General features: G+C 45.5%; 3 protein-coding genes across 3 annotated transcripts in view; 1 reads left to right on the top strand and 2 right to left on the bottom strand.

The window, feature by feature from the left end:
* Nucleotides 1-22,409, top strand: part of LOC132710035 (uncharacterized) — a 173,535-nt gene that overhangs the window by 57,598 nt on the left and 93,528 nt on the right. The gene's annotated exons all lie outside the window — the stretch shown is intronic.
* The window catches only part of LOC148115761 (uncharacterized), a 321,967-nt gene that overhangs the window by 267,464 nt on the left and 32,094 nt on the right, over nt 1-22,409 (bottom strand). The window lies entirely within an intron of this gene.
* The window catches only part of LOC132710889 (uncharacterized), a 40,760-nt gene that overhangs the window by 4,492 nt on the left and 13,859 nt on the right, over nt 1-22,409 (bottom strand). The gene's annotated exons all lie outside the window — the stretch shown is intronic.

The raw sequence follows: 22,409 nt of genomic DNA, 5'->3' as shown, positions 1-22,409 counted from the left end.
TCATAAATATCATCGCAACAGAACAGAAGAGAATAACAGAATTGGAAGGGACCTTGGAGGTCACCCTATATCATTTCAGACAAATGGCTGTCTCATCTCTTCTGAAAAGCCTCCAGTGATGGAGCACCACAACTTCTGAAGGCCAGCTGTTCCGCTGGTTAATTGTTCTCACCATTAGGAAATTTCTCACTGCTTCCATAATATAAAGAGGGGAAGTAGCAGCCACGTACTGCTAATAAAATGCCCTTCATCAATTGATCATCAGCAAGTATGATTACATCTATCTCTGACACTGAATTGTGTGTTAACACAATGCCAAAGAATAAAGAATCAGCAATGATCTTAGAAAAGAAATTGTTGCTGCCCATCAATTTGGGAAGGTTTAAAAGGTCATTTCCAAACAATTAAAAACCCATCATTCTACAGTGCGGAAGACAAGTGTAAAGCATTCAGGAGAGTTGCTAATCTTCCCAGGAGTGGACGTTCAAGGAAATTCAGCCCAAGGACAGACGGTGGAATGGCCAGAGAAATTGCAAAGAGTTATATCTCAGACTCTACAGCAGAGCTGTCAAACTAGTGGCCTGTGGGCCAGATGGGACACGCACCGGCCACTGCCACATTTAAAGAAGGGGAAAAAAGTTGTGATACGTCACATGATCATGCCGTGATGACGCATGTTTGACGCCCCTGCTCTACAGGCTTCAATTAGCATGTTAAATGTTAAGATTCATAACAATGGAATTAGAAAAATACTGAAGAAGTATGGTTCATTTGGAAGGGTTGAATGGAGAAAGCCTCTTCTCTCTAAAAAGGTCATAGCACAGGGCTGTTGTTTGCAAAGTTGCATCTGAACAATTTTTTTTTTTTTAATTTTTGATTTATATGCCGCCCTTCTCCGAAGACTCAGGGCGGCTTACAATGTGCTCAGCAATAGCCTTCATCCTTTTGTATATTTATACAAAGTCAGCTTATTGCCCCCACAACTGGGTCCTCAATTTACCTACCTTAGAAAGGATGGAAGGCTGAGTCAACCTTGAGCCTTGGCGAGATTCGAACCCTGCAGTAATTGCAGGCAGCTGGTCTTAATAACCAGCTTAATAACAGGGTGCCTTGAACCCCTGTACTACCAAGGCTCTTCACAGGACTTCGGGAACACTGTCCTTTGCACAGACCAGACCAAAGTGGAAATGGTTGGCCATAATGCAATTGGGCCAGAGGCCATCTCACCAATAACTAAAGGTTGGCTGACAAAGAATTATGCAACAGGATAATGGTCGCAAAACACATCAACAAATCTACAACAAAATGGCTGAAAAAGAATCAAGGTGCTGCAGTCAAAGTATAGACCTCAACCCAATTGGCAGGACCTCAAGAGAGTTGTGCATAAAAAAACACCCACAAACCTCAATGAACTGAAGCAATGTTGTAAAAAAGACTGGGCCAAAATTCCTCCACAACATTGCAAGAGACTGATAAAGTCACACAGAAAAGAATTACTTCTAGTTGTTGCTGCTAAAGGTGGTTCTACAAATTATTGAATCATACATTTTTCATACATGACTTCACAGTTTTGGCTTCCTTTTTATAAAATAAATGATGACCTGATGTAATATTTCATGTGTTGTTGTTCATCTACGGTTCTATTTATTGAGTATTAAGAACTTCTAAGGACTATGCCTTGATACATAAAATCATAAAAATAAAGGTGAGTATACTTTTTCACATGACTGTTTATCTGGAGGTCCTGGGGATAGATTATAAATTTGCAGATATGTACACTCAGAAATAAAAATATACACACCTACAGTATGAAGATAATTCATGTCTTTGAAGTCTGAAAAACATCTCAAACCTTCTGAGCTATTGTTAATCAGGAATTGGATGAATTGGATGATTGCTCATATGTTGAGATGGCAAGGCTGAAGTTCAGGCCTCAAAAGGCTTTTGAAGCCATGGAAAATTTCACAGGAAACACTAGCCTATGGGTTAGGCACGTGACCAAAACCACAGAAGGCAAACTTGACTATTTTTATTATTTCTATATCTTCTCTGTCATGTGCCAACTGCCTCTTATGTAATGAAGCGAAAGCAAAGAAATGTATAAATATCTGCCTTTCACTACGCTCAGGGTTCCTTCCTTCTTAGGAGGATGAAGAAATGCATTGGCTTATCAACACACACACACACACACACACACACACACACTTGGACTCTGTCTCTTATTTCACTGAGCCATATCTGTCAATCGCAGTTATGTCAGGGTTAGGTTGGAGGCCAATACATTTTATAAATAAATACACCTGAACAGTTCAAACATTCAATAGCTATTTTTTAAAAAGTGCTGGGTTAAGCACAGTGGAGCCTGGGGGGGCACCAATAGGAAACACATACTTGTTAGCTAGAAATGGAAGTAGAACAAAACAAGAACAACCCAAAAAAGACCAGAGGCAAATAAATCCGATCTTGTTGCCCAGAAAACATCAGGTCCATAAGAGAAGAATTGAGTTGGGGGGACCTTGGAGGTCTTCTAGTCCATCCCCTGTTAAGCCAGGAGACCCTATTCCGTCCAGAACAAATGGCTGCCCAATCTCCCCTCAAAACCTTCCAGTGATGAGAGCAGCCACAACCTCTGGAGGGAAGCCATTCCCAAAGAACCAACCTCCACTTGAAAGAGGCTTTTTCAAGCTTCCCACCAGCAGAAATTGCAGCCCCCAGTTTCCCAGCCTGCAGCACCAGTGGGCTTCCATTTGGGGAGGGAAGGAACCTGCAGCAGCCGCAGCTGAGAGGCTTCAGCCCAGTTGCTTCTCCGCTTCCAGCCCAAGTTGCTCCCGGACTCTCCTCCCACCTGCTGCCCTCCACTCACCTGGCAGCTGCTGCTTCCACCATGGAAACAGCGAAAAGCCGCTCTGCACACCAACTTTCTCCCATCAGCCATCCGGAAGAGGAAGTTCCTCTGCGCCTCTCCTCTCCTCTCCTCCCATCCTTTCTAGCAATGCAGTGTTGATGGCTTTCTAGGCACCGATGTTGCCTGACCGCCATCTAGCGACAGGAGGTGGAAAAACACGCTTTTCCAATCTCCACCAAGGCGTTGGGAAGAGGTTTCCTGTGATTACATTGCAGCAGGTCGTTTTCGATTCCCAGCAACCGACCTTTGCAACTGAGCCAAGTGAAAAAGTGAAACGTGATGCTACTTCGGTTTTGGTGCCTTTGGGTCAGTCTTGATGCCTGGCCTTGCAGTTTCCTTTGGAAGGGTTTTTGGGAGGGGTTCCCCCCCCCATTTCCTGGTTCCAAGGGCTGAGAGGACTGGCCAAAGTTGAGCAGATGGTTTTGCCCTTCAGGTGGGATTGGAACTGAGCGTTTCTCTGTCTCTAACCTGGTGCCTTCACCATTACACCACACTGGAACTTCTTCCTCCCCACAAAATCTACCCATTGACCTGTTCCTGGTGCTTCCACAGCAAATTCAAGGCTGCAGCTTTCAAGATCAATGAAACAATGAATAAATAGAGTTGGAAGGGACCATGGAGGTCTTCTGTTCCAACCCCCTGCTCAAGCAGGAGACTCTATCCCATTTCAGACAAGTGACTATCCAATCTATTTTTTAAAACTTCCAGTGATGAAGCACCCACAACTTCTGAAGGCAAGCTGAAGGCACTTATTAATTCACACATCAATTCACATTTCCAGGTTGCTTCTCTCCTTCGTTAGTTTCCATCCATTGTTCCATGTCTTGCCTTCTAGTGTTTAGGAAGATAACTTGAGACCCTCCTCTTTGTGGCAGCCACTCAAATATTGGAAGACTGCTATCATGCCTCCCCTTGTCCTTTTCATTAGACTAGACGAGGGGTGTCAAACTCAAGGGCTGGTGGCCGGATGCAGCCCTCCCGAGCTTTTTCCTGGAAGAGGTTTGCAGGAAGCCATCGCAACCAAAAACAGCTCGGGAGCCAGTTTTCTCTGGCAGAGCGCTTGGGTCACCAGAGGTGCCCCCAACGTGAGTGATATCGAGCTGGCCATGCCAAAACCTGGCCATGCCCACTCCGGCCCCCAGAGGTCAAACACAACCCTGATGTGGGCCTCAATGAAATCGAGTTTGACACCCCTGGACTAGACATACCCAATTTGTGTAACTGTTCTTTGTATGTTTCAGCTTCCAGTCCCCTAATCATCTTTGTTGCTCTTCTCTGCATGCTTTCCAGAGTCCCAATATCTTTTTATATTGTGGTGACTAGAATTGGATGCAGTATTCCAAGTGTGGTCTTACTAAGGCTTTGTGAAGCAGTACTATAACTTCATGTGATCTTGATTCTATCCCTCTATTAAAGCAGCCTGGGATTGTATTGGTCATTTTGGCTGCTGCCAATCACAAAAAAATAGTAAGAGAACACCTGTCTGATCTTGATGAATACAAATCACCAGGACCTGATGGATTACATCCCAGAGTTCTAAAGGAGCTGGCAGATGTCATCTCAGAACCATTGCACCACATCTTTCAAAAATCCTGGAACACCAGGGAACTACCAAAGGACTGCAAAAGAGCTAATGTGGTTCCCATCTTCAAGAAGGGGAAAAAAACAGACCAAAACTACAGACCAATCAGCCTAACATCAATACCCGGGAAGATACTGGAAAAGATAATAAAGAAACAGATCTGCCAACACCTAGAAACGAGTAAAGTAATAATTAGCAGCCAGTACAGGTTTGTTAAAAACAGATCATGCCAAACCAATCTTATTTCATTCTTCAACATAGTGACTAAATTAGTAGACCAGCAAAATCCTGTGGACATAATATACTTAGACTTCAGCAAGGCATTCGACAGAATAGACCACAACCTACTTCTTCATAAGCTAGAAAAAAGTGGGATAGATAGCTTCACCTCCAGATGGATTCGCAACTGGCTGACAAACCGTACTCAACGAGTAGTCCCTAATGGGTGTAAGTCTACATGGAGAGAAGTAAGCAGGGGGGTGCCACAAGGTTCCTTCTTAGGCCCAGTACTCTTCAATATCTTCATAAACGATTTAGATGAGGGAATAGAAGGGGAACTCACCAAATTTGCAGATGATATAAAGCTGGCAGGAATAGCTAACACTCTAGAAGATAGGCTCAAGATCTAGATGGATCTTGACAGACTTGAACACTGGGCCCTATCTAACAAAATGAAATTCAATGTAGAGAAAAGTAAAGTCTTACACTTAGGTACACACATATACTGGGGGAAACCAGGCTTAATAGCAGTGACTGTGAGAGGGATCTTGGAGTCTTAGTGCACAATCAGCTGAATATGAGCCAGGAGTGTGCAGCGGCAGCTAAAAAAGCCAAAGCAATCCTGAACTGCATTAACAGAGGGATACAATCAAGATCAAGTGAGGTACTAATACCACTCTATAAAGCTCTAGTAAGACCACACCTAGAGTACTACATCCAGTTTTGGTCACCACACTATAAAAGATGTTGAAACTCAAAGTGCAGAGGGGAGCAACCAGGATGATTAGGGGACTGGAGACTAAAACGGATGAAGAACGGTTACAGGAACTGGGCATGGCAAGTCTAGTGAAGAGAAGGAGCAGGGGAGACATGATAGCAGTCTTCCAATATTTGAGGGGCTGCTACAGAGAGGAGGGGGTCAAGCTATTTTCCAAAGCACCTGAAGGCCAGACAAGGAATAATGGATGGAAACTGACCAAAGAGAGATTCAACCTAGAAATGAGGAGGAACTTTCTGACAGTGAGAACAATCAACCAGTGGAACAGCTTGCCTTCAGAAGTTGTGGGAGCTTCATCACTCGAGACTTTCAAGAAAAGATTGGACTGCCATTTGTCAGATATGGTATAGGGTCTCCTGCTTGAGCGGGGAGTTGGACTAGATGACCTATAAGGTCCCTTCCAACTCTGTTAATCTGATCTGATCTGATCTGAACTGTTGGCTCACATTTAAGTGACTATACACCAGGGTGGATAAAAATCAATGATTTTTTAAAAAAAATAAAAAAAATCAGATTTTTTTTATTTAAATCGGATTTTTTTTTATTTAAATCAAATTTTTTTAAATAAAATGCTTTTTGAGGAAAATATATTACCATCCAAAGGTTATTCCATCATGAAATAAAGATTCATTTTTTAATTATGTAGAATAAGGCTATATATGTTTAATTTTTTTAGTAAATAAATTCCATTAATCCATTCACAATGTCATGCTCTTCCAGAGGTTTTTGTAAGATTATTGGGCAGTTTCTCTGCCTACAAGATATTATCACAGATGCTTGGTTTACTTTTGCAGTTCTCAAAACTGAATTTGACTCAGCAGAGATCACATGTCTCTTCTTCACAGCAAAAATGTTATAACATGAACAGAGTTGAGAAAAAGACCTTAATCCTATTGTTCTACAAACCTATGAATACAGAATCAACCCCTTCAGTGCTAAGTTTCAAGAAGTTCAGTGAATAGAATAGAAACAATATTTTTCTGATGGCAGCAGGCCGTAAAAGAGACCCAGTTTGGCAATATTTTAATGAAGTTCCTTTACCTATCGGTAAGGCAGGTTGGTAAACATTTTTATTGAATCATATTTCTAAAGACTGTCTTGAACTGTCATGTTTGAGCAAAATTATATTTCTTATTATTACTGCATGTTACTGTCATTTGGTACAGTTATGAAGAAAAGCAAATATTCCTTTTGGGGCAGTGCTGTGTACAATAAGCAGAAATTGTATAAACAATAAAATAACAGCATTGACTTTTTTGTTTAGGGGAATTCATGGATTCTGGAAACTATCCACCTTCAAGATCACCATCCTCCTGTTCTACAGTTTCAGAGTTATCCATCCAGGATAGTGCTTCATTAGCATCATCATCATCGGACACCCACAGCCACATATCACTATCACCTAAAAGAAAGAAAAAACCCTTCCCTCCTGGAACCACCATAGATAAATTTGTGATAAAAACTAGCAGATTAGAAAAAGAGTTAATTGATGAAAAAATTGCCCAGTTTGTTTATGCAACAAACTCTTCTTTCCGTCTGACTGAGAACCCACATTTCATTAATATGGTTCAGTCACTGAGACCAGGATACAGTCCACCCAGCAGAGCAGATGTTGCAGGGAAACTGCTGGATAAAGTGTATGACAGAGAAATGGAGCAATGTGCAACAGCTCTGGAGGGTAGAATTGTTAACCTAAGTATTGATGGGTGGAGTAATGTCCACAATGATCCTACTGTCTCCAGCTCATTTTTTTGGCAAATATTGTCAATATCCAGTATCAGGGTCAAAACTTAAGTGCTGAGGAAGAGGAGTTAGGTATGACATGGGTATCCAGCAATCATCCATCTGTAATGGCAACTATAATAAACTTCAAAGTTAAGGGGGAACCATTCAAGAAATATATGTTTGCTGAAGATATTTTAAAGAAAGTCACACCAGTGAACTGGTGGAAGTCACTTAAGCATTTGGATTTAGAGACTTTCAAGTAATGATTTCACTTTTAACAGCAGTAGCTTCTTCTGCAGGCGTTGAAAGAATATTCTCTTCCTTTGGACTCATTCATTCTAAATTGAGAAATCGTTTGGGACCCGACAAAGCAGGAAAGCTTGTTTTTCTTTTCCAAATTATGAACAAAGAAGAAGATGAAGATGACGAGTGAGCTATAGAGGACAGTATTTAAGTTTTTCATGTGTAGGGTGGGCTGACAGTCTAAGTTTCTTAAAATATATATATTTTGTTTAGCCAAATTAGTTAACAAACATGGATGCTTGTTTAAGCAAACAACATATGCTGTAATGTTATTGTTTCAGTTGAATAAATCTATTTAAATTGTTATTATTAAGGTAATGATTCCTAGGTACAACAGAAAAGTTGTCCAAATATGAATGATTAACCTATTAAACTGGGGATAAAAAAACTAATATGAAAAGTTGTTATTCTAAAAATCTTCATCTACTGCTGGGACAGATTCAGTCCGGATTCTTATAGCCTGTGTCAGCACAGGTGAACTGAGAACCCAGGGCGTGCTAACTAGCATGAGCAAACTGCAGCTGGCATAGCAAGCTAACAGGATGTAGCATGGGTAAGCTAGGCGAAGTATTCACATGTGGTCGCGTCTATAGAAATGTGTGGTTAGAGCTTAGCAGGAAATGTACTTTATGTTTCTATGCACATATGTAACCTACCTTCCGATATGTAACCCATCTTCTGCTTACGCAAACAAGTACAATAAAAGAGAACGCTAAGAGCAACTCCTGGCTGTCTCGCCCCGAGAGTGATCTGGTGTCAGTCTCCTGATTACTCAAGATTTGGACTCCGTGAGTAGCCCACCAGTTTGGGGCGAAAAGCCACAACTGGTGACCCCGACGTGATTCGGTTCATTCAGGACACGTCGCCTGACGGCCTACTACTCACTCGTCTGGAATAGACCCCTCGTGCACAATTAGGTGAGTATGGGACAGAAATTATCTAAAACCCAGGCAGCGCATCTGGAAGAATTAGATATTTTAGTCAGGAAAGCAAATGTGATACAAAAGGCAAATGGAACTACTGCATATCCACTAAAGAAAAAGGATATCCGACTTTTTCTCCATTTCCTTGGTGAGAAATGCCCCGCGTATGCAGAGGAAGGACGATTAGAATTTAATACGTGGCGCCGAATGGGCAATTGGCTACATGAGTCCCCTAGAGCGCCTGCCCACATACTAGGAACCTGGAAAGCCCTTATGGCTATGGTCACCTTATTTTATGGCCCCAAAACAGCCCACATGATAGACCCTCCCGCATACGAAAAATGTATGAAAGAATCAGATGACCAACCTAGGGAAAAGGAGAATAATCCTCTACCCCCAGCGTTGGTCTCTCCCACTGCCTTGCCACACCAAACAGTGGCGGCAGTGGAGGTACCTGTTCAATCCGCCCTTTCAGCGGGTCTTCAACAAGCAAGACAGACAGGACAATTGGAAATAGAAGACCTTGAGGGCCTTTCTGGTCTTCAGGCATATCCTATTGTCATGATCGATGACCCGCAAAATGCAGGCCAAAAAATAAGAGGACATCAAATGATAGATTATAAAACTGTCAAAAATATGAAAGAGGCAATTACCCTGTACGGAATATCGAGTCATTACGTACAGGCACTCTTAAAATCATTTGCACAAAGTTTTCAAATTATCCCAGAAGATTGGAAAAATCTGGGTAACATGTTGTTAACAAATGCTCAGTATTTGGCATTTGAATCTCACTGGCGCAGAGGGGTGAGAGCTGCCGTGGCCAGGGGCCCCTTACCCGCCGGCGTCACCGCCGACCATCTTTTGGGAGAGGGACCAGTAGCGACGGTGGCTCTCCAAATTCCCTCCCCGGTTGCCATGTACCCGTTTTTAAATGACATTATTCTAACAGCATTCTCTAAACTAGAAGATACAAAAAATGTGATCAGCTCTTTTGCAAGTGTTAAACAAGGGCCTCAGGAGCCTTATTCAGATTTCATCAATAGACTTACTCAAGCTATTGTTAGACAAATAGATAATGAAGCAGCTAGAACAGAATTAACAAAGAAGTTGGCAGTAGAAAATGCCAACGCTGATTGCAGATCTATCCTGAAAAATGTTGTAATAAATCCTGAGGCAAATCTGCCAGAATTTTTAGAAGCCTGCAGAAAAGCAGGCACCACCACATATCAAATGGAGGCATTAGCAGCAGCCCTCCAACAACAAGGAACAAGACCCAAAACAGGAAGTTGTTTTAACTGTGGCAAACCTGGCCATTTCAAGGCAGAGTGCCGTGCCCCGGGGGGGGGAGGCCACCAAGCAAGGGGACAAACAAACCAACCAAAAACGGTTTGTCCAAAGTGCAAAAAGGGATTTCATTGGGCAAAAGATTGTCGCTCCTCCAAATCGGGAAACGAGTAGTGGGGCATTCAGCTAGCCCTGCAAAAAAGGCTGAAGTAATGGAGGACGAAAACACCAAAAAAAATATATTCACATTCTTTCGAAATGGTGGCTTTAGAATCAACTACTTATGTTCTCCCCTCCCATGTATATATAATGCCCATAGGCCCGCGCCTCCAGCTGCACCTGCCTCCAAACCTTCCTGTCCTACTTTTCCCTAATGCAGACCTCGCAGAGCGAGGAATTATGGCTTCTCCTTTTCTTCGCTCCTCTGAAACTCTGCACGATCTCTCTTTAACTATCACTGTAAATAGTCCTACTTCCATTAAAGAGGGAGAGGTAGTTGCTACCTTGATCTTACTAACGGACGCCTTTCCGCAGGACATTTGTGCTTTGGATCTGCCTTTGGCTCGCGCTCGTCCTACTGCTTCATTTTTCCTTAATAACCGACAGTTTTCTGGCCTTTTAGACACAGGGGCTGATGTATCCGTTATAAAACAAGAGGAATGGCCAAAAGAGTGGCCTACTCAATCTGCCCCTTCTGTACGAGGAGTGGGAGGGGCGCAAGTCGCTAGAGCCAGCTCTGAATGGATTGAAATCACATCTCCTTCATCAACAATTATCGCTTATATAAAGCCAATTATATTACCTTTGCATATAAACCTGTGGGGAAGGGACCTTATGTCCCAGTTACAGGCTAAATTAATATTGGAATAAGCAAATGGCTAAGGAATTCATACTAAAACTGTCCCTGACCTCAAACACCCCCGTTTGGGTGGATCAGTGGCCTTTGACAAAAGAAAAACTAACTCTTTTAAAGTCTCTCATTGACGACCAATTAAAAGCTGGTCATATTGAGCCATCGACCAGCCCATATAACACCCCAGTCTTTATCATTAAAAAACGGAGCGGTAAGCCCCGCCTTCTTCATGACCTACGGGTCATCAATACTATTTTAAAACCTATGGGGGCACTACAATGTGGCACCCCAAACCCAAACTTGATCCCCTCTGATTTTGATCTGATGATCATTGATCTAAAAGACTGCTTCTTTTCTATACCCCTACACCCAGACGATAGGGAGCTTTTTGCCTTTACAGTACCTGAGCTTAATAACTCCCAACCCTCTTGTCGTTATCAATGGAAAGTGCTGCCCCAAGGTATGCTAAATAGCCCTACTATGTGTCAACACTATGTTTCACAGATGTTGCTCCCCTACCGTAAAAAATATCCTACTTTCTTTATTTATCACTATATGGATGACATATTGGTGGCCGCCCCCGCCCCTAAAGGGACGGTATTGGCATCTCTCCCATGCCTTCAACGCATCCTGGCCACTGGAGGGTTGTATATAGCCCCAGAAAAGGTACAGAGCACCCCGCCATTCATGTACTTGGGACACAAGATGCTGGCTTCACATGCTGCCCCTGCGTCGCCAAAGATCTTTCTCCCAAACCCCGTCACACTCATTCAGCTCCAGCAATACTTAGGGTCCATCAACTGGATTCGACCATACTCAGGATTAACAACCTCTCAATTAGGCCCTCTTTTTTCGGCTTTAACCCAAGGAAAGCACCCTTCGGATCCCATCTCTTTAACGCAATCTCAATTAGACACCCTTGATCTTATCAATGAAGCCCTAGGTCGACGATGGGTGGATCGAATTCAATCAAATTGTCCTTTTGTTTTAGTCATAATTAATACAGAAGGGTTGCCTACAGGACTCTTGGGGCAGGTGACAGACCCTTCATTGAAAATTGTAGAATGGCTTCACCTCCCCCATACGCCTAGAAATTCTATTACTCCCCGATTGACTTCCTATTCCCAGTTGATTGTTAAAGGACGCTCTCGAAGCAAGGCCTTAATAGGCCTCGACATTTCAAAAAATTTTCTTCCAATGCCTTTGACTACCTGGGAGGCTGCCTTTCAGACATCGGACCTGTTGCAGGCGGCCTTGGTGGAATGGCCAGGCACTCTTTCCTGCCACCCCCCCTCCGATCCCCGTATTCAGTTTCTGAAAACTATTCCTTTTAAATGGAACTCCCCCTGCCAACTCCTTCCCATTCCTCAGGCAATTACAGTCTTTGCCGATGGGAGCAGGACATATGGGGCCTGTGCTTGGCAGAAGGACGGCCAATGGAAAACTAAAATCACCCCCCCTCAAAAATCCGCCCAGCGTGCTGAGTTATACGCTACCCTCTTAGCTTTTGACCAATTCCCCACTGAGTCCTTCAATTTGATTGTCGACAGCCTCTATGTCTGCCAAATTGTGTCTCACATATTCGATGCATATTTATCCCCCTCAATTGAATCCTCTCTGCTGTCTCTGTTTTTGTCTTTACAAACCTTGATTATGGCTCGCCAGCACCCTTTTTACGTTTCCCACATCCGCAGTCACCAGCCGTTTCCTGGCTTCATACAGGAAGGTAACACTGTGGCTGATGCAGCTGCCGCCACAGCGAAAGCTGATGTATTTTCAGTCCTTGATAACAAACCGTCCCCTTGGGACAGCCACGCATATTTCCATCAAAACAAAAAAGCATTAATTAAGCAATTTGGAATCACGGCCGTGGAAGCAACTGCAATAATTAACCAGTGTCCTGCTTGTAGCAAACAAGCCAAGTCCATCCCTATGGGAGTAAATCCCCGTGGTCTAGAGGTTTGCCAAATTTGGCAAATGGATGTCACCCAGTACTCCCCTTTTTCACCCTGGAAATATTTGCATGTATCAGTGGACACATACTCAGGCTTCCTTATGGCCACTCCCCAGAGAGGGGAGACAACCAAACATGTCATCAATCATTGTATTCGGACTTTTGCATCGCTGGGACGCCCAAAAGAATTGAAAACTGACAATGGCCCTGCATACACCAGCTCTGCCTTTGCAGATTTTTGTACACGATGGGGAATTACTCACAAATTTGGAATTCCCTATAATAGTCAGGGCCAGGGGATAGTGGAAAGGGCTAATCAGACCTTGAAAAACGCCCTGGAACGATTTGACCTAGGGAAAGGACCCCCTAGCCTCCCAGCAGTGCAAGACAAGTTAAACTTGGCTTTGTATACCCTAAACTTTTTGAATGAGACGGGACAACCACCTACGACGGCAGCTCAACGTCATTTCTCTTCACCCCCCTCTCCTAAAGCTGCAAAACCACAAGTCTACTATCGATGTCTCCCAGAACCCGACTGGAAAGGACTGGCTGATTTAATAACCTGGGGTAGAGGATATGCTGCAGTCCAGTTGAAGGATAAAGTCCTGTGGGTCCCGGGAAGGTGTGTGCGACCATACCACACGACCTCCACGCCACCACCTTCATCCCCCGCTTGAGACAACCGCCGTGTCAGATGTGCTGGTTTTGCCCTTGCCCTTGCGATTCCTGCTGCTGTTCCCATTGTATTGATTGTGTTCTGTGTATTGATTGTGACCTTATTTGTGACATAGTTGTTATTGAACAATTACTTGAGAGATACATCTATACCAATTCCTCTGGCCAACGGGTCACTACCCTAACGGCAACTCCTACTGTAATTACAGCCCTTAGTCAACCACCTCTTACGTATTCCTATCATTGATCTTAACATGGCACCTGTTCCAGGGTTCGTTTTATCAGTCCTTTTGATTTATGCCCATGGTTTGTGGATGCATGCCCTCCCAAAACCAAACCCCTGTTCTTCCTGTATCTCCATTACCCGCACTGACGCTAGGGAGGGTCGTACCCTCCTTTATAAGAATAGATATCACTGCAAGGGCGAGGTTACAACAAATTGTCTATTTCAAAATATTACATACTCTGCTTGTACAGAAAATAGTAAGGTTACTTGTTATGACCCTCAACAGCCAGTGGTTTATCATCTATTGGAAGCACGAAAGGGCAATACAAATGGAGAATTTATTACAAACACTCGCTTGGTGTCTAAAAATTCCCCTGCCTCCCTCGTATTTGATGCATGCCGATTCGCTCAATGGCCTACACAGTGTGGGACCCTAAATTGGCAGAGATACTATATACACCAAGATAAATACATTTGTCCCCAAAAATGGCCTCGCCAATATAAGGGAAAGAACGAGTGCAACGCTCCGAATGAACGGTATTGCCCTTATTGGAGTTGTATTGCTTGGGCAACCTGGCAGACTGTCAGCAAACAATCATCAGCTGTTTTGAAAATCATCCCCGTTAAATCTGACTGTTCAAAGGGGTCTTGTAATCTCCTCAATTTCACGATCTTCAATCCAGAACATTTCATCTCCCAATGGGGCCCGCAATTTGGTATTCGAATCTGCGGTTCTGGTAAGGACCCAGGAACTCTCATCTACCTTCGTCTACTCACCATGTCAGAAACTGGCCATGATCTTCAGCAGTACTTCTTCCGGGACTTCTGGGAAGAAACAAAAACCCCTGTGGACATCCCGCCTGTTGCTGTCAACACCTTTCAAACCCTCGTGGAAACTGTAGCAGAGGTTTTAAATGTTACCAATTGTTATATATGTGGCGGCACCAATATGGGAGAACAATGGCCATGGTTGCCGTCTGAATGGAATATGTCTATCCCTTTTAATCTTACTGCCTTTAATGTTACTTCCCCTCTCAAACCCCCATACAGCAGATGGCCTTTGAAAAGTGCCCTAGTTGCTGAATGGTGTTTGCAAAGAGAAAATAATTCCTCTCCCTCCCTGGGCCACACGGTGTGTCAGTCGACTCTACGACTGAATGCCTCAGGCTCTCAGGTCTGGCCCGCTAACGCTATGCCTCCTAACGCCTCCCATTGGATTCCCCTGTGGAACCAATGGCTAAACTATGGTTTTCCAGATCCCCGAATAGCCCCTGCAGGCCTATACTGGATCTGTGGAAAAACAGCTTATTCCGTTCTGGACTCTTATTGGAGCGGGTCTTGTACATTGGGTACTATAAGACCCTCCTTCTTTATGCTCCCTCTTGATAGTGGCCAGTTCCTTGCCCATACCGTGTACAATAGAAAGAAACGATCCTTATACGAGATCGGGTATGATGTCTCACAAATCAAAATTGGAAACTGGAAAGATGATGAATGGCCCCCTGAGCGTATCATCCACTATTATGACCCCGCCTCATGGGCTGCGGATGGAACATATGGCTACCGTACCCCCATTTATATGCTAAATAGAATTATCAGGCTACAAGCGGTGTTAGAACTTATCACTAACGAAACTGCTAGGGCCTTCCGCCAGATTGGAAAAACACAAAGGCAACTAAGAAATGCCGTCTTCCAGAATCGTCTAGCATTAGACTATCTCCTTTTAGCTGAAGGAGGGGTGTGTGGGAAATTCAATCTCTCAAATTGTTGTCTAGAGATCGATGACAGTCACAAAGTGTTGACTGAGGTAGCAGCAAAATTACCAAATTAGCCCATGTCCCTGTTCAAACTTGGACTGGCATCTTGGATACTGGGGGGTTTCTGGGTGGCCTTTTTCGCAATTGGAAACAAGCCGCGCTAATGCTAGGAGTCATCTTGCTGGGATTACTTATGCTACCCTGCCTAATACCCTTGCTCAGGTCCCTGATACAGAGTATAGTGGATAGCACTATCTCAAAAAACAATGCGTTGCTACTGGAACACAAGGAGCAAAGAACATCCCTACTGGGGTGTGACAGTGCCGAACCCCCGGACGAGGGCGACGCTGTCTCTCTTGCTGCCTCTGTAAGCACGGAAAAACACATCTGTATGGCCTTTCCTTCGGACGAAGAAGAGGAAGAGTCATCCGTGCCTTAAAAATAAAAACAGAGGAGATGCTGGGACAGATTCAGTCCGGATTCTTATAGCCGGTGTCAGCACAGGTGAACTGAGAACCCAGGGCGTGCAAACTAGCATGAGCAAACTGCAGCTGGCATAGCAAGCTAACAGGATGTAGCATGGGTAAGCTAGGCGAAGTATTCACATGTGGTCGCGTCTATAGAAATGTGTGGTTAGAGCTTAGCAGGAAATGTACTTTATGTTTCTATGCACATATGTAACCTACCTTCCGATATGTAACCCATCTTCTGCTTACGCAAACAAGTACAATAAAAGAGAACGCTAGGAGCAACTCCTGGCTGTCTCGCCCCGAGAGTGATCTGGTGTCAGTCTCCTGATTACTCAAGATTTGGACTCCGTGAGTAGCCCACCAGTTTGGGGCGAAAAGCCACAATCTACTTGCATATTAAAGTTATACCAGCAAGAATTAGTCTTTATGTAGAAAACTATGATTTAAATCAAGCCTTACTGACTAGTGATTTAAATCGTGATTTAAATCGTGATTTAAATCGTGATTTAAATCAGTTTGATTTAAATCAAATCCACCCTGCTATACACTAGGACTCCAAGATCCCTCTCACAGTTACGAGAATTAAACCAGGTTTCACCTAGTTTAATTATACCTATGCAATTGGTTTTTCTTATCTAAGTGTAAAACTTTATTTTTATCTTTGTTGAATATCATTTTGTTAGATAGGGGCCACTATTCAAGTTTACACTTTTTTACCTTGCAAAAAAGTAGGTTGTGATCTACTTAATCAAATGCTTTACTGAAAACTAAGTATACTATGTCCTCAGCATTTCTCTGGTCCACTAATTTAGTCACTTTGTCAAATAATGAAATTGTTGTGGCTCCGTTGCCTGAGCTTGGGCTATCGACAGATGCAGACGCTGAGAGTGAGGGGGAGGAGTTGGCAAGGCCTCCCTCTCCAGGACCCTCCTCTCTGGCAATGCCTCCGGAGGACACCGAAGGCCAAACGATAGGCTCAGAGCCAAGCATGTCCCCACAGCCACAGGTGGACAGCAACGAGGAAGATAAGTGCTGGCTGGACCCTCGACAGAGGCGCAGGGAGAAGCGTGCACAGCAGAGGGGAAGGCGTGCCAGAGATTACCTGAGTCACTGGACCACACCCCACAGGGTATAAATGTGGGTGTGGTGGCCGGTTCAGTTTGTGACGAGCAAAAACTGGAATTACTCCATGATCTCGGTGTTACTGGACTTTGCTTGCTTTATCGAACTGCATTTGGACTAATCTTTCTTTCTGTGAATAAAGTCTGAATTGGCAGCTAGCCACTGGGTTGCTGCCAGCTTTATCATCAAAGAGTTTTGTCGTGTGCCTTATTAACTCCGGGCTGTCTGTGGGGGTGTGTGCGTGGTACGGGGACAGAACAGAAATAAGGTTTGTTTGGCATGATCTCTTTTTGATCAACCCAGGGGTGAAATGCTATCAGTTCACACCAGTTTGGGCAAACCAGTAGTGAAAAAAGACTACCGGTTCAGGTGAACCAGTAGTAAAAAAAAACTACCGGTTCTTCTGAACTGGTATTTCCGATGATCAGCTGTGCCGCACGGCAAATATAAATCATGTGGCACAGCTGTTTCCCCCCCCCATTGTTCTACTTAACTTGTGAACTCTTCTTTTTCCGCACGAAGTGTGCGTGTGGCGCACAATGCGCATGCATGGGCAGTGAACCGGTGGCAATCCATGGAGGATTTCACCACTGGATCAACCCATGTTGGCTAATGGTTATAACTTGTTTGCTTCTAGGTGTTCACAGATTTGTTGCTTGGATATGTTTTCCAAGATATTAATGTCAGGCTGATTTGTCTGTAAATTCCTGCATGTTTTTTACCTTTTTGAAGATGGGGACCCTATCAGCTCTTTTCCAGTCCTCAGTTACAGGTAGTCCTGAACTTACAACCACAATTGAGTCCAAAATTTATGTTGTTAAGCGAAAAACTTGTTAAGTGAATCTGGTTTCCCCATTGAGTTTGGTTGATAGCATGTCACAAAAGGGGATCACATGACTCCGGGACACTACAACTGTCATAAAGGTCAGTTGTCAAACATCTGAATGTAAATCACAAGACCAGGGGGATGCTACAACGGTCATAAGTGTGATAAATGATCATAAATCATTTTTTTCAGTGTCATTGTAACTACGGTCACCAAATTAACTATTGTAAGTTGAGGACTACTTCTAGTTCCCCCTGCTCCAAGGACTTTCAAACATACAGTATGTTACAATGGTTCTGAAATCACATTTATTAGTTGCAGTAAAATTCTGGCTCCAGTCCGTCCTGACCCAGTGATTTGAATTTGTCTAGAGCCAACAGGTGTTCCCTTACCTTATTTTTCCATATTTTAATTTGCATTCCTAATCTGGCACTTATGATTCTGTTTTTCATAAGTTGTGTCATGTTTTCTTTTTGGGTGAAAACACATGTAAAGTATCTTCTTTGTACCTTCTCCTCCCTTCTTATACTCCTGTGAATTAGGGAGGAGTCTGTCTGAGTCTCTTCTAAATAGGATCCATGTGCTGTGGACTTGGGAGATGTTTCCCCTTCACCTCTTTAGTAATGGAGTTTGCATATCTCCCAAGCAGGGGTGGGTTCTAGTTACCTTTACTACCGGTTTGCAATGTGCAAAAGCTTCTGTGCAGACACAGATTGTCCATCCTGACATCCGGGCAGATGGGCAGAGCCTCCCGCCGCTTTTACTACCGGTTCGCAGGAACCGGACCAAACCAGGAGCAACCCACCACTGCTCCCAAGGCCATTTTCTTCAGTCTGAGAATAGGGAGGGCATTGGTTAGGGTGGATATTGTGCTGGGTTAAGAGCAGGGAGGTAGAGTTTCTGTTCTCCATTCAGTCATGGAAAGTCCCCAGTGATTATCCATACAGACCACTGAGTTACTGTCGAGATCCCCTCGCCACTCAGCGGGATGGTGGCAGCTGCGGATCCTGGCGCTATGCACATGAAGTTGACCCCGCTGTTCTACCTACTTGGATCGGCGGACGGGGCGTCGGGCGGGGTGGTTGTTTACACAGGTGGTGGTGGGTGTTTAGCATAATTAGTAGGCGGCCGGTCACGCTGCGGTCGGAGCTAGGTTTCTGTTTAACTGCTTTGCTGCAATTGCTGACTCATGCAGGGGCGGGTGCTCTATCCGGAAGGGCGTGTGAGCCAATGTAATTATTGGGCGCGTGGGTTTAAAAGGCGTTGGAAGGCGGCTGCTCCCAACGCCGACTTTGTATGCCTTTTGCATTAATTGTTTTCTTCGCTACTGACGGTGCTAGTGACCGTTTGAAATAAACCGCTTACAGCAACTAAGACTTGGCAGCATATGTTTATCCGACGTCTCCTGGACACGCAGTTAGGAAGCTAGACAGAAAGTCGGCGTTTTCATCCTCCTTTTCGCTGGGCTGTCTCGTTGGTGTTGCACCCGGAATGGCGGAAGGCACGACGGCCGGGACATCGGCGATAGAGGAAGATACGGCAGAGGACACCGTGGTGGAGGCTGCACCCGGTGCTCAAGCAGCTGAGGAGGGGGAGGTGATGGTCGTTCGCCCGAAGGAGAAGCTGGTACAGGGGGATGCCGCATCTGTTGAAGGCAAGGCTGTCGGCTCCGGCGGAACAAGACCAGAGTTAGGTGAGTGGTGGCAGAGCTCCGCCCTCACCGCCCCAAGGCCGCTCTCAGCACAGTCAGGGGACACGTCTTTCCAGGGGTGGAGAGAGCGACGGTGGTTGGACGACGAGGAGTGTGATTGGAGCCATTCTTCGGGTCTAGGAGCCTCCACCCTGGATGTGCTGCGTGAAAAGTTTGGAGAAGGGAGCTTTCGAGATGCCCCCTCCTGGCAACCGTGGGCGCCGTCGCATGAGCCATGGCAGAGTCATGGAGAGACCCGGAGCAGTTCCGGGGCTCGGTTCCAGTTAGCAAGCCCGAAGCTCCGCATTGAGAGGGGGGTGTACAGACCTGATAGGAGAGGTCCATCCCCAGCTTCTGGTTCCGCAACCCCGGTGGGGGGGTCTGTGCGTGGGGGGGACCAGGAAGCCTTCCAACAGTCTGGCTCCCAACAGGCGGGTCAAGGGGGGCCCCGCGGCCCTCTCCCTCAGCAAAGAGGGGCTTTCCAGGATACCCGGCCGGGGGCCCCAACCCCGCTGTGGATGCCGGGGGTGGGCGCCCCGCAACAGCAACAACAACTCTGGGGGCCTCCCCCCATACAGGCCACATTCGATGGGAGTGCCGACAGGGTCTCTTTATTCTTGAGTCAAATACTAAGTTACATGGATCTCTACGGGCGTCTCTATCCGTCCCAGTGGGCCATGGCGGTGGCTATTACCACCGTTCTAACAGGTGAGGCTGCAGATTGGGTTGCTGATTTACATAGCGACCACGCTAAAGAGCTGGCAAATGTGGGACTCTTTCTAGAAGCGTTACGCTGCCGGTTTGAAGACCAGTCCAGAACACAGTTGCTTGAAAGCGAATTGGTGGCCATAAAACAGGGGGGTAGACCGGCGAGACAGTATGTTAAAGAATTTCGCACGGTGGCCGGTCGCCTCCGTACGTGGCCTGAACGTCTCTTAGTACATCAATTCCGTCTCGGGCTGGATAGAGAACTATGGCAAGCATGTGTTTATCGGGGACTACCGCCTAAGCTGTCAGAGTGGTTCAGTGCAGCTGTGGATTTAGATGTCGGACTACGTGAGTTTCGTACCCGGGGTGTGAGTAGCCTTCCTTTTCCCCCTCGTCGGGCCACGGAAAGACCGGGAAGCCCCAGAGGGGCGAACACCTCCCCGCCTCGTTCTCTGGTCCCTGTGGGGAGGGGGTCGATTCGCTGCTTCAGGTGTAATCAGTTGGGGCATCGGGTAGCTGATTGTCCCGTACCCCCTATGCCGACCACCACCCGTGGGCCACAGCCGACTGGGAGAGGGCGTGAACGAGCACGTTCGTCATCAGAGAGGTCCAGAGTGGGAACACCCACGACGATACGGGGTGCCCGGGGGACGAGTGGAGAGGCAGGAAGTCCGACTCACCGAGACAGCGTTCCATTGGTTCCGGATAGCAGCGATGAGGATGCTCCGATTGATTCTATGGTAAGTGACCCTGTACGCCCATTTGTCATCCCAGTTACTCTGAGACACCTATGGACTACACGAGCCATCAAACAGGACGCCCTGATAGATTCAGGGTGTACCCGGTGTCTCATTCGGAAGAGTCTGGCCAGGGAATTGGGTTTGCAGTCAGCGAAGTTACCAGCTCCCATTCGCTTTGAGCAGATGGATGGTTCTTTATTGGGTGGAAAGGCTGCAACACGGGTTACCGAGTTAGTGCGCTTAGAGATAGGGGAGCATTGGGAACACATTCGTTTCGTCATTGTGGACACAATAGTGGAACCTATCATCCTAGGTTTAGCATGGTTAGATAAATGGAGGCCCAATATATGGTGGGAGGGCGGTTATCGACACGTAAGTCTAAGTCTCGGCCCAGAACCAGAACCAGAGACAGGGGTCGGGCGCGCGGGGTTGCAGAGAGATACTCCAGCCGACGCATCAAAACAAGGATATCCTGACATATATAGGGATCTAGCAGAGGTATTCAATGAGGAGGAGTGTGAAGTACTGCCTCCTCACAGAGCGACTGATTGTGCTATAGAATTAAAGCCAGGGGTTAAATTGCCAAAGCCGCAAATGTATGCTATGACAAAGCCAGAGTTGGAGGAACTCAGACGCTATATAGATAAGAACCTGGCTAGGGGCTTCATTCAACCTAGTAGGTCACGCATGGCCGCTCCTGTTCTGTTCCGTGAAAAAAAGGACGGCGGTTTACGTCTGTGTGTGGACTTCCGGGGTTTGAACGCCGTATGTGTCGAACATCTTTACCCTCTCCCATTAATGAAAGATGTACTGGCCACCCTATCGACCAGGCGTGTGTTTACAAAGTTAGACCTAAGGGAGGCGTATTACAGAGTGCGTATAAAACCAGGCGATGAGTGGAAGACCACGTTCAACTGCCCTTTAGGGAGCTATAAATTTAGAGTGATGCCCTTCGGCCTGCAAGGCGCTCCTGCTGTTTTCATGCAGGTCATAAACGAAGTATTGCATGAACACTTATACCGAGGTGTCCTGGTCTATCTGGACGATATCCTAATTTATACCAGGACAATGGAGGAACATACAGAATTAGTGAAACAAGTCTTGAGGAAATTGTTACGGGCAAAACTTTTCGTCAAACTATCAAAATGCGAATTCCACCGCACTAGGCTGGACTATTTGGGCTATCGTATTTCAGAAAACGGAGTGGAAATGGATCCTAAAAAAGTAGATACGGTATTAGATTGGCAAGCTCCTAAAACACAAAAACAATTGCAAAGCTTCCTTGGCTTTGCCAATTTTTATAGACAGTTCATCCCCGCGTTCGCTCAGATAGCTCTCCCTTTGACCGATTTGCTCCGTACGAAAAGCTCGGGCCTGAGAGCAAGACCAGGACAGCTATTAGTGTGGACTCCGGATTGTCAAAAGGCTTTTGACAGTTTAAAAATCCTGTTCTCGCAATCACCAATATTACGGCATCCTGATTCGACCTTGCCGTTTGTTGTACAAGCTGACGCTAGCGACGTTGCCGTGGGCGCTGTGTTATTGCAGAGAACCAGTGACGGGGTGTTACACCCGTGCGCTTATACGTCCCGCAAACTGACACTAACAGAACGAAGGTGGGCTATTTGGGAGAAAGAGGCCTTCACTGTAAGGTGGGCGCTACTTTACC

Source organism: Pantherophis guttatus, chromosome 2 (genome assembly GCF_059756535.1).
Source record: "Pantherophis guttatus breed Tessera chromosome 2, ASM5975653v1, whole genome shotgun sequence".
Classification (NCBI taxonomy): Eukaryota; Metazoa; Chordata; class Lepidosauria; order Squamata; family Colubridae; genus Pantherophis; species Pantherophis guttatus.
Note: the sequence above shows the minus strand (reverse complement) of the source record. Positions and strands in the feature narration are given on the sequence as shown.